Source organism: Carassius auratus, unplaced genomic scaffold (assembly GCF_003368295.1).
Source record: "Carassius auratus strain Wakin unplaced genomic scaffold, ASM336829v1 scaf_tig00004858, whole genome shotgun sequence".
NCBI lineage: Eukaryota > Metazoa > Chordata > Actinopteri > Cypriniformes > Cyprinidae > Carassius > Carassius auratus.
In genome coordinates, this window is record NW_020523620.1 from 331,963 (window position 1) to 342,434 (window position 10,472).

The following is a 10,472-nucleotide window of genomic DNA, read 5'->3' on the forward strand; positions in this document are numbered from 1 at the left end:
GATGTCTTTCCGACCGTGTGCTTCTGGGTGCTTTAGTTTCCTTACCTCTGACGATGGTCATGATCACTGTCTCATGTGTCTGGGCCATAAGCATGCTGAGACAGTGTTCGTGGATGGCTCGTGCCCACACTGAGAGCCTATGTCCGTGGCTGCGCTGAGGGGGCGGCTCTCATTCATAATGAGGCTTCCCTTGGGCTCTACCCAGCCCAGTTTGTTGGTTCATAAAGACTCTGTGACTGCATTGGTTAGGGACAAGTATTACCTGAGGATCATGTCAGTCCAAGTCTGAGGCTAAGCTGACGGCCATGCTCCTCTGGCCAGCCAAGAGCATTGGGCTGGGGTTGAACTCTCCACCTTCCCCAGAGCACAAAAGGCTCGTTGATTGGTATCAGGGCTCCAGTAATGACTCACAGCCACGCTCCTCCCCAGTGCCTTTCTTCCCAGAGGATCATGAAGGGCTCACCAATATGGGGAAAGCTCCGTACACTGCCTGGTCACGTTTGAGCTCTTACCTCCTCACTACCCTCGATCTTGGGGTGGCCAGGGGGTATGCTGACGTTCCCCAGGTGGAGCATGCAATTGCTGTGCACTTGTGCCCGCCGGTCAGTTGTACCCAACTTCTCAATAAAAGAGCAATTTCTTTCATCTCTTGGTCTATCGTGCTGGGTTCTGATAGTGAGCGATGCACTGCTTCCTCACGCTCAGACTCAGGGCATTAATTTGTCTCACAGCACCTTGGAGGATGTGCAGGATGCGCTCCTTCCTTGCACTCCACTGACTTCTCTGCGGGGACCAGGAGGTTCAGGTAAATGCTGCTTCCAGCAGCTCGTCTGTACTTGTGGGTGTTATGCTTTCCAGGTTGAGCCTCCCTTTCTTCCCACAGCTGCCCCACCACTGATATGTCGGTAACTGCTCTGTTGACTCCACTTGTACAGAGGCTGGGAGCATGGTTAACACTTTCCAGCCCATCTTGCTTGCTTATACAGATGGTCCGACTTGGCTACGTGATTCAGTTCGCCAGGCATCCTCCCAGGTCCAGAGATATCCTTTTACATCTGTCCATGGATGCCTCAGTCCTGCGTGCAGAGTCTGTGGTCCTCTTGGCGAAGAAGAGCCTGTCCCTATCCCGAGATGATTTCTGGTTTCTGGAGTCGATTCAGGGAAGGCCCGGGTGGACCTGTTCACTTCCCAAGAATCCCCCTGCCAGCTGTTTTTTCCCTGACCGAGGTCCCCCTCAGCACAGATGAAATGGCACACAGCTCCCCTCCCCCAGTGAGCCTCCTGTGCAAGAGCAGGGTGGATGAGGAGCAGGTCTAGTTGGTTGCACCTTTCTGGCCCACCCAGACCTGGTATGCCAACCTAATGCTTCTTACGACAGTCCCTCCCTAGAGGATTCCCCTGAACAAGGGCCTTCTTTCTCAGGGGATGGGCATGATCTGGCACCCGGAGCCGACCTATGGAACCTGCATGTCTGGCTTCTGGACAGGACACAGTAGACCTCTCTGGCCTTTCTCAGGCCGTGATAGATACTATCACTCAAGCTAGAACCCCATTGAGTTCATTGAGTGGTGTTCCTCCAGCCGAGAAGACCTTCAGAGATGCTTGGTTGGTGTGATGCTTTCCTTCCTGCAGGAAAAAAGCTGGAGCAGAGGCTGTCCCCCTCCACTTTGAAGGTGTATGTCGCTGCCTTTGCAGCTCACCACGATGCAGTGGATGGTTCGTCCATAGGGAAGCATCACCTAATAGTCAGGTTCCTGAAAGGTGCATGGAGACTAAAAGTCACACATCATCCCCATTTGGGATCTTCTGTGGTTCTCTTGGGACTACAGGGGCACCCCATTAAACAGCCTGATTCTGTTGAGTTAAAACATCTGTCTCTCAAGACTTCATTCCTGATCCCATAACTTCCATTAAGAGGGTGGGAGACCTGCAGGCCTTCTCGGTCAACAAATTGTGCGTTAAATTTGGTTCGGCTGATTCTCACATTACCTTGAGACCCCAACCTGGTTATGTGCCCTAGGTTTCCAAAATTCCCTTTCGAGACCAGGAGGTGAGCCTGCAAATGCTGCCCTCAGAGGAGGCAGACCTGGCCCTTGTGTTGCTGTGTCCCGTTCGCGCCTTGCACATTTATGTGGAATGCACCCGGAGCTTCAGGTGCTCCACGCAGCTCTTTGTCTGCTTTGGAGGACAGCAGAAGGGCATGGCTGTCTCCAAACAGAGGCTGGCTCATTGGTTGGTGGATGCCATCACCTTGGAGTACCAGTCCCAAGGTGAGTCGTGCCCCCTAGGAGTGAGGGCTCATTCCTGTCTCTTGCAGACACCTCTAGGGCTGTGGGCTGGGCGATACCTAATACCTTTGCAAGATTTTATAATCTTCAGGTGGAGCCTGTGTCCTCCATTATGTTGGGGAATGTCAGGTAATTTAAAGGAGGTGTGCTCGGTGTTTGTCTTGTGGTGCCATTCCTAGCTAGGATACTTTCACTTTTTCAAAGTTATTCCTCACCGGTGGACTCTGGGTCCTCCTTTGTCCTGCAGTTGCAGACTTGGCAGATAAGTCTGTTACTGTATCCAGTAGAGAGTTGCCTTCTTCTCTCCAGACCTGACATTGATGTCTCAGCTTCTGCCACAGTTGGATTCCACTGTGTTCCCCTTGATTAATTAATTTCCAACTTTTTTACATGACCATACTTTTTGTCATTGTGCTCCACCCACATCACCCCCCCCCCTCCCCCATCGGTTGCCAATGAAAACTCTGCAACCCTGGTGGGCCGCTTATTTACCTTACAGGGCATTTGGAAGGTTACAATTTGAGATACATTTGTTTTGACACGCTTGCCTGTCAGCATTTGCATCCTCAAAAACACAGTTGTTCGGGGAAAGAGGGTTACAGCCGAGATGTTATTTTGTATTTGGCTACTTCTCATATTTTTGTTTGTTTATTTATTTAGAATGAGTGAAGGTTAGTATTTTTTTATTTCTTTCTTTTTTTAAAATGCTTTTCAGTAATAAATTGAGTATTAATTCAACAGATTGTCAAAATTGTTGTATTTTAATTCTTAAATATAGCCAAAGAGGGAATGAGTGAGTGAGTGATTTATATTAATATTCATCCATCAAATCAAGCACTAATCCATAAAACAATATATAAAAAATATATAACTTTATATTTTTTGATAATTAAAATCAGTTATGTTTTACAGCAATAAATTGAATATTACATACAAATATAATGCCAAAATTAATATAAAGTCTTAAATATAGCCATGAAAGTCAAAATATCTGAGAGGATACAGGACAAAACAACACCACTTTAATAAATAGATTCAATGTATTAAAACTAGATAATGCTATATATATTTGTCAGATAATAATTCATAAACAGTTCTACAAAACACACACAAACTACAGTGGATTTGTGCTTTAAAGTCACTAAACTGTTCCCTAGAAGTAAATTAGAAGAGGCCAATCAGAGACTGAAGACTGTTTCTCCAGGAGGGGGAGGACAGAAGATCCTTCAGTTTTATCTACAGAGCTAAATATGTGGTTGGTTGATGTTCTGGCTAATTGTACCCGCAGCTGCAGATTTTCCGCTCTTTTAACATACTATCTAATTGCTTGACTGTATCTGCTTCCCCTGGTGGGACTCACATAATCAGTGCTCGCTCCTGCATTATATTTATTTATATTTAATTTATTTATACTTGTGCCGTGTGTTGTAAATTGGCCCTCCTGGCATGTTAATGGAATTATAGGCCTGAAATAAAGTGATTAGTCCAAATATGGCGTCGACTTCCTGTGCATCAGTGGCGCCCTGGGTGAGACTGACACTGACTGTAGCTATTAGCTTTAGCAGACCTGTGGCGCACATTCACACACACACACACACACACACACACACGCACACGCACACGCACACACACACACACGCACACATGTTTGTTTTTGTGAAAAGTGGGGACATCCCATAGGCGTAATGGTTTTTATAATGTAGAAACTGTATATTCTATCGCCCTTCACCAACCCTACCCCTAACCCTCACAGGAAACTTTGTGCATTTTTACTTTCTCAAAAAAAAACTCATTCTGTATGATTTATAAGCGTTTTGAAAAATGGGGACATGGGTTATGTCCTCATAAGTCACCCTCGCCTTGTAATACCTGTGTCATACCCATGTCATTATACAAAGTTGTGTCCTGATTTGTCACAAAAACATGCCCACACACACACACACAACAAAACACGTATGTGCTCAGTCAAATCCTGTCAGAGAGGTTGAGAGAGGAGAAAGAGAGGAGGAAGAAAGAGAGCATATATTCCCCTCCACTCTTCTGTTCTCTTTTCTTTTTTTTTTTTCTTTTTTTTTCTTTTTGTTGGGATAATGGCCGCAATTTCTTTTTCCCAGTCACTGATGACAGCTTGAACTAACCGATAATGGCATGCTGGCTGTGGAGGAGGCCACTTACGTTATTCCTCTTGACAAGGCTCAGGGGAAGGGTTCATTTTTTTGACATTTGACCATGCAAATTTGATCCTGCTACATTATTCCACATTTACATCCCCTCAGCCAGCCAGTTAAGAAAGCAGCTACACGCAGATGCCCCCCGCTCTAATAAAGGCCATGGAGCAGCCGCTTAAATATGGATGTAAACGGTGATTTAAATGTAGAAATCGTCACTTTAGCATCCATGTCTCACGCAGCCTGAACCGGATGCTGAGAGCGTGGGCAAATAAAGCCCTGCCAAATAATTCATCAGCAGGGAAATTTAATTTCCATGTACGAAAGATATTGCATGGTCACAAATTGTTACACTGTAGAGCTCCTCTGTGGAAAATCATTCTCGATTTGTGTAATTAATCATGGGAGATGGTCTGAAGAGTAAACGGGGTCTGGTTAAAGGTGCACAGGTTGGGAAGGCACACTTTGCAGGGACAGTCAGGTAGGATCAGAGAAAGCAAGCAGCCCGAGGTTATGTGCATTACCTCCAGAATCAGGTTAAAGCAGATCTATGCTAATAAGGTGCCTTCTTATGTTTTCCTATTTATTTATTAATCTCCATTCGCCAACGCTCTGCTCATTTATTAATGTCACACCTCCTCTCCAGCAGTGTTACTTCAGCATTATTTATATACTATTATTGTATTGCTTTTAGCTTTAAATTTTCATTTTCATTTAGTTATTTTATTTATTGACAATGTTTTTTTTGTTTGTTTTTTTGGCAATTGTACTTGTTTAACAATTGTAGTGCTTCACTAAATTAAATTGTTGCCATATGCCAGCTCATTTATTAATGCACTTTCTCTTATCTGTGATATTTTATTATTTGTTATATGCTGTTGTAGTTATTATTATTATTATTATTATTATTGTTATTATTATTTATTTTATTTTTTGCAGTAGTAGTAGTAGTAGTAGTGGTGAATGCTAACAGCCCTGCTCTGGTGTTTAGTGGGGAGTGTGGGGGTGGAGGCCGATGGACGGGGGGTAATTGAATGGGTCGGGGAGGGTCAGCTCACCTGCTGGCACTACACGCAATCAGGGATGGCAACTGTTCCTCGAGCTGACATCTTTCAGGTTGGACCCTAAGATTGCCCTTGTAAGGCCTAATAATGTGCCACGGCTGCTTTTAATAAGGGACACTTTGATAGACTTCCTCTCTCTCCAGCCGTCTGTGTTATTGTGGTGATCTGGGTGTTTGCAAGCGTGGGCTGACGAGTAAATAAACCTCATTAGAGCATTGGGGAAATAAACTGTTCAATGAACTGACAGCAGAAAGGGCTTCCATTCTTAAACAACTGTCACGCATTCTGGCAGCAAGTGTCCGAGCCTTACGACACACCGGGACATCAGGGCTCAAAACACACACATGCATGACTGTCACTAATTAACATCGGACGGCGGCTCAGTCGAAACCAGCGACATGACTAGGTGGATCTGATCACAGGTGTGTTTGAGAGCTGGGCTTTTCAGAAGTGAGTGAGACGGTCACCGATGACGTGTTTTGATCATGCCCACGTTTTTCAATCATTGGTTAGGATAACTCATAATTGGGAGGCGTTCAGTATGTGTTGGCTGTTACTGTGCGAGATATTCGCTGTGACACGGACAAGAGATGGGATTAGGGTTTGCAGGCTTTCCCTCCAACTCCATATTCAAAATTGATATAAAGTGATGCTGCTCCCAAAATGGACTTTAAATGATCTGTGGAGAGAACATGCCAAGCCAGGTAGAGGAACATTAAAATATTAATGCCACTTCCATCAGTGCATGAATATGGGCCCTTTTAATAGTCTCTTAATTATTCATCTACATAAATATGAGCTACCTGGACTGTGAGAGAAATATCACAGGGTAATAAAAATAGGGAAGCTCCTCCCATCCAGATGGGGCTGGAGAACACATTTAGCCTGAGAGCAATATTAGTCTGGATGAAAGATAAGATGTATCTGAAATACACAGTGTTTAAGAAAATAAAATAAAATAAATACAAATAGTAGCAAAATGATTGTCTTGACACTGATAATTGTAAATGGTTCTTGAACAAACACCTTAATAAAATCTGCTGAGAGTGTTCCGTGCTGCATGTACAGATACGGATGCTCCGACATAATTCAAAGAATACATAAATAATACAACTGCAACAACAAGCATGCAGAAATAAACCATGCCACCAGCGTAGTCTAATTTACAAAGTTGGGACTTATGGCAGGCAGAACAATGTATCTCTGCCTGTGATTTTTACACCTCATGCAAAGGAATAAAATCTTATAACTCACATTTTTATCATGAATATTTATTTTTCTACTGATGCCAAGCTATAAATAAAACAAATATGTATATGTATATATATATATATATATATATATATATATATATATATATATATATATATATATATATATAATAAAAAATAAATAGCAGGCAGTTTCCAGTGTGGCAACTTGCCTCTCTGAGTCACAACATGCCATTATTGCTCTGCAAGGCCAGTGTGCATTAAATGAACTGCATGTACTTTTCACAGGAAATAAAGGAAGAAAATGTCCAATAGCTTTTGTAATCAAGACTAAATTTCTTCAGAGTAGACATAATACCTTACAATGATGACTCACAGTAAGAGTTGTTGTGCATTGATTGTGAGTCTTTCTAGCCTCATCTATCTGGAGCTCCCTCTCTCTCTCTCTCTCTCTCTCCTCCAGGCCTGATCTCTCCTCATTAGATCTCTGTTTCTCACACCGACTGACCGACCGCTGTTCTACCCTGTGTTTCATACTGCTCCAAAATAATTTACAGGGATGTTGACATCAGCTTCTCCTCCCACAATACGGTTACCCTCCACTAAATACTTTGTAGTGAAGCCGGCTCGGTTTTATTTGGAGTTTGTCTGAGCCCATAGCGGAGGGTACGGATGCTTTATCAATAGGCCGGGATTGCACAGCCCTGAGCACTGTGAAATATTACAGACGCTTTGCTCTAGCCAGGAGCCCGCAGGAACCAAACAACACTTCCTAGACCGCAATATCTCTCTGTTCAGGAGAGATTGTTTTTGCTGAGTCCAAAATGAGTTTAAGCAATATTTATTCCCTGTAGAACTACACTGGAGGTGCAGAACAAACACCAAAGCATCCGTTTTTCGTCCACGACTCGCGTTTAGATCTGTCGACATGTTTGTTTTCTGTCTGAACGGAATCTCGGAGCGTCGAACGGAACGAGGGCTTTCGGCATTAATCAGTTTAGGCTGCTTGTGTCAATATTTAATTAAGTAAACAAACAGAGACACAAACATTTTAATTGGAATGTTTTCAAGGAAATAATCTGCGTTCTCATCTCGCTTAAAAATTCTGTCATGAAAATGTAATTATGCTTGACAAAATTAATTAAGAAGAGTGCAGCAAGAACAAACAAAGCAGAACATGACTGACAGAGACAGAGAAATCTTCCAGGGATATGAAATATTCACATTTTCCACCGGAAAAATTTCTGCTGCGAACGTCGGTGAGGAAAACTCAGGTGTTTTGATCGCTCGCGCTGCTCTGGATGCTTTATTTGAGCGTCTGCAGGTGAAAACACATCATCTACACCACCCCCTCAACTTAAAATGACATGCATTTATTCAGACTTTAGAAATCAATGGGAAAGGTAGCATTATAATTGCAGGTATTTGGTGCTACATTTAATTTGTTAATTTGTTTAATCATTACAATCAACTCCCATGAACACATTAAAATATCTGTTTGTTTTGTTAGCTCTTTATTAAGGCTGTGTGGTGAACTGAAGTGTGTGTTTGTGCATGAACGCTGCACTGTTCTCACTGTAGTCCTTACTGAGAGAGTGGGGAGGCTCTAGTCGTGTTTGTAAAGTAATTAATAGGGCCGCACAAAGGGATCCTGAATGTTCTGTGTGCATGAGCAAACAGAGATGTTCTCTTAATTATCTCAGATAACACTGCAGCTGCACACAGTCCAGCTCTGCCCTCTGCTGGCCACACAATCAGCTAAATATCTGCTTGTGATGGAAATGATGACATTACAGTCCATTGACACTGACATCTAATTCATATCATACAGTTTATAATACACACATATAGTTAACATTTGAGTCACATCATATAGTTTATAACACACATATAGTTAGCTTAGTTTTTTTGGATGTGTACCCTGTATCTGTATGCTGCAGACTCAAGTGAAACAATGTACACTATATAACAAATGCTTGATTGTTTATTCTGTTGCAAAATGTAAACTACATTGTTGCACAGGATATATAAGCATATCCAGCTTCATTCACATACATTATACATTATAGTCACAAAGTGATACATTAAAAATACTTTCTATTGCTATTCTATTTATATTTGTAAAACTAAAAATTATACCAGTGTTGTCCAGTTCACACACTTAAAGTTAAGGGAGCAAGTTTAATTATTTATCATGTATTGTTCTAGTCATACCAAAAAAATGTGCAAAAAAGTAGCTTGTTTGTCTTTGCCACATTAATTTATAGCTCACTATCTTTGCACCCTGCTTCAAGGGCCTTTACCTGTGTAAGATAAGAGGCTTCATCCATTATTTTGTCCCAAATGTTACTATATTATTGCCCAGCTCTTCATATATATATATATATATATATATATATATATATATATATATATTCTGTAAAGATTTGAAACTGCATTGTGAAACATGCTTTACAAGCACATTTGACACGAATTCAGTATAAGGCCACTGGATTGCTTTGAAAAAGAAAATAATAAGCAAGTATGTAGTAATGTAGCCAAATAAAAACCCAAATACCTAAATGCACATGGTCTGTTTTAAGTGAGCGTATGTAAGAAACAGCCGCTCGATGGGTCAGATGCGAGGCTCAAGCCCAAAAGACAGCGCTGTTTAGGAGCTCCATCAATACAGCATGAAAACAGTCACATCTCTCTCTCTGTCTCTCTCTCAGAGCGTGAGATAAACTCCCCTCCTTCCCCAGCGTCTCAAAGCACTTTAGAGCACTAAATAAACAGTAGGCCTCAGATTTAACTGGGGAGTCTAACAGCCGTGACCTTTTCACTTCAAATGTGGCGAGGCCAAGTCATTAATATTGCCACTGCAGCTGCCCGGGGCAGACATAAACTGCTGATAAATAAACGCTTGAATCATTTATGGAGGGGCTCTCTGCCTCTTCCCTCACACAATATGTCGTATGACATGTGCCCATCTCTCTTCTGTTCAGCCCGTGGAGATTTTAGATGCTAAATGTATGTGCATATTTTCCTCATCGCGGCCCGTATTAGAATTGCAAGCCCCGATCCCTGACGGAACATGAAAGGATCGCTGGTGCATAATGCCGGCAGAAATGATCAAATCCCACGATGGCCTGCTGCTATCGGGACGGCGGTAATGAGTGTGCTTAAGTGCTTTGTGCAACGCTGGCTTCCTTCTTTTCTACTTCCTAATTTCCCGTTTTTGGGGTCTCTGTCTCTGTCTGTTGGGTCGATGCTAGCGACTGCATCTCTGTCACTGGGAGAGACAGACTTGTTAAGAGGACAATGAGACAGATGCATGCATTTTGTCACTTGCCATGAGACGAGTGAGTCCGTGATTTACACTCCGACTGCTAACAGACAGTGACGGGAGGTTTTTGTTTGATCTCAGCATCGCTGCTTCAAGCTAAAGCGCATGAGGAGAGAAAAAGAGGACTGTTTCTCCTTCAGTTCTGTCACTGTATACTGTCAGGCGCAGTAACTGTATATTTCCCATAGTGCCACTGTCTGTATTGATCTCTGGCTGATGGTGAAACTCTAGCGTGACGGGCCCTGGGGGGTCTGATGCAGGCCTGTTTCATAGCAGAGAGACGTGAGCCTCTAAACTGCTGTCAGACCTCATATAAACCAACCCAAGATATTCATCTGACCCCTGCAGAGAACTAGGATGGATGGAGGGATGGATGGATGGATGGACACACTATTTTGTAGGGAAGGGTCAAAATG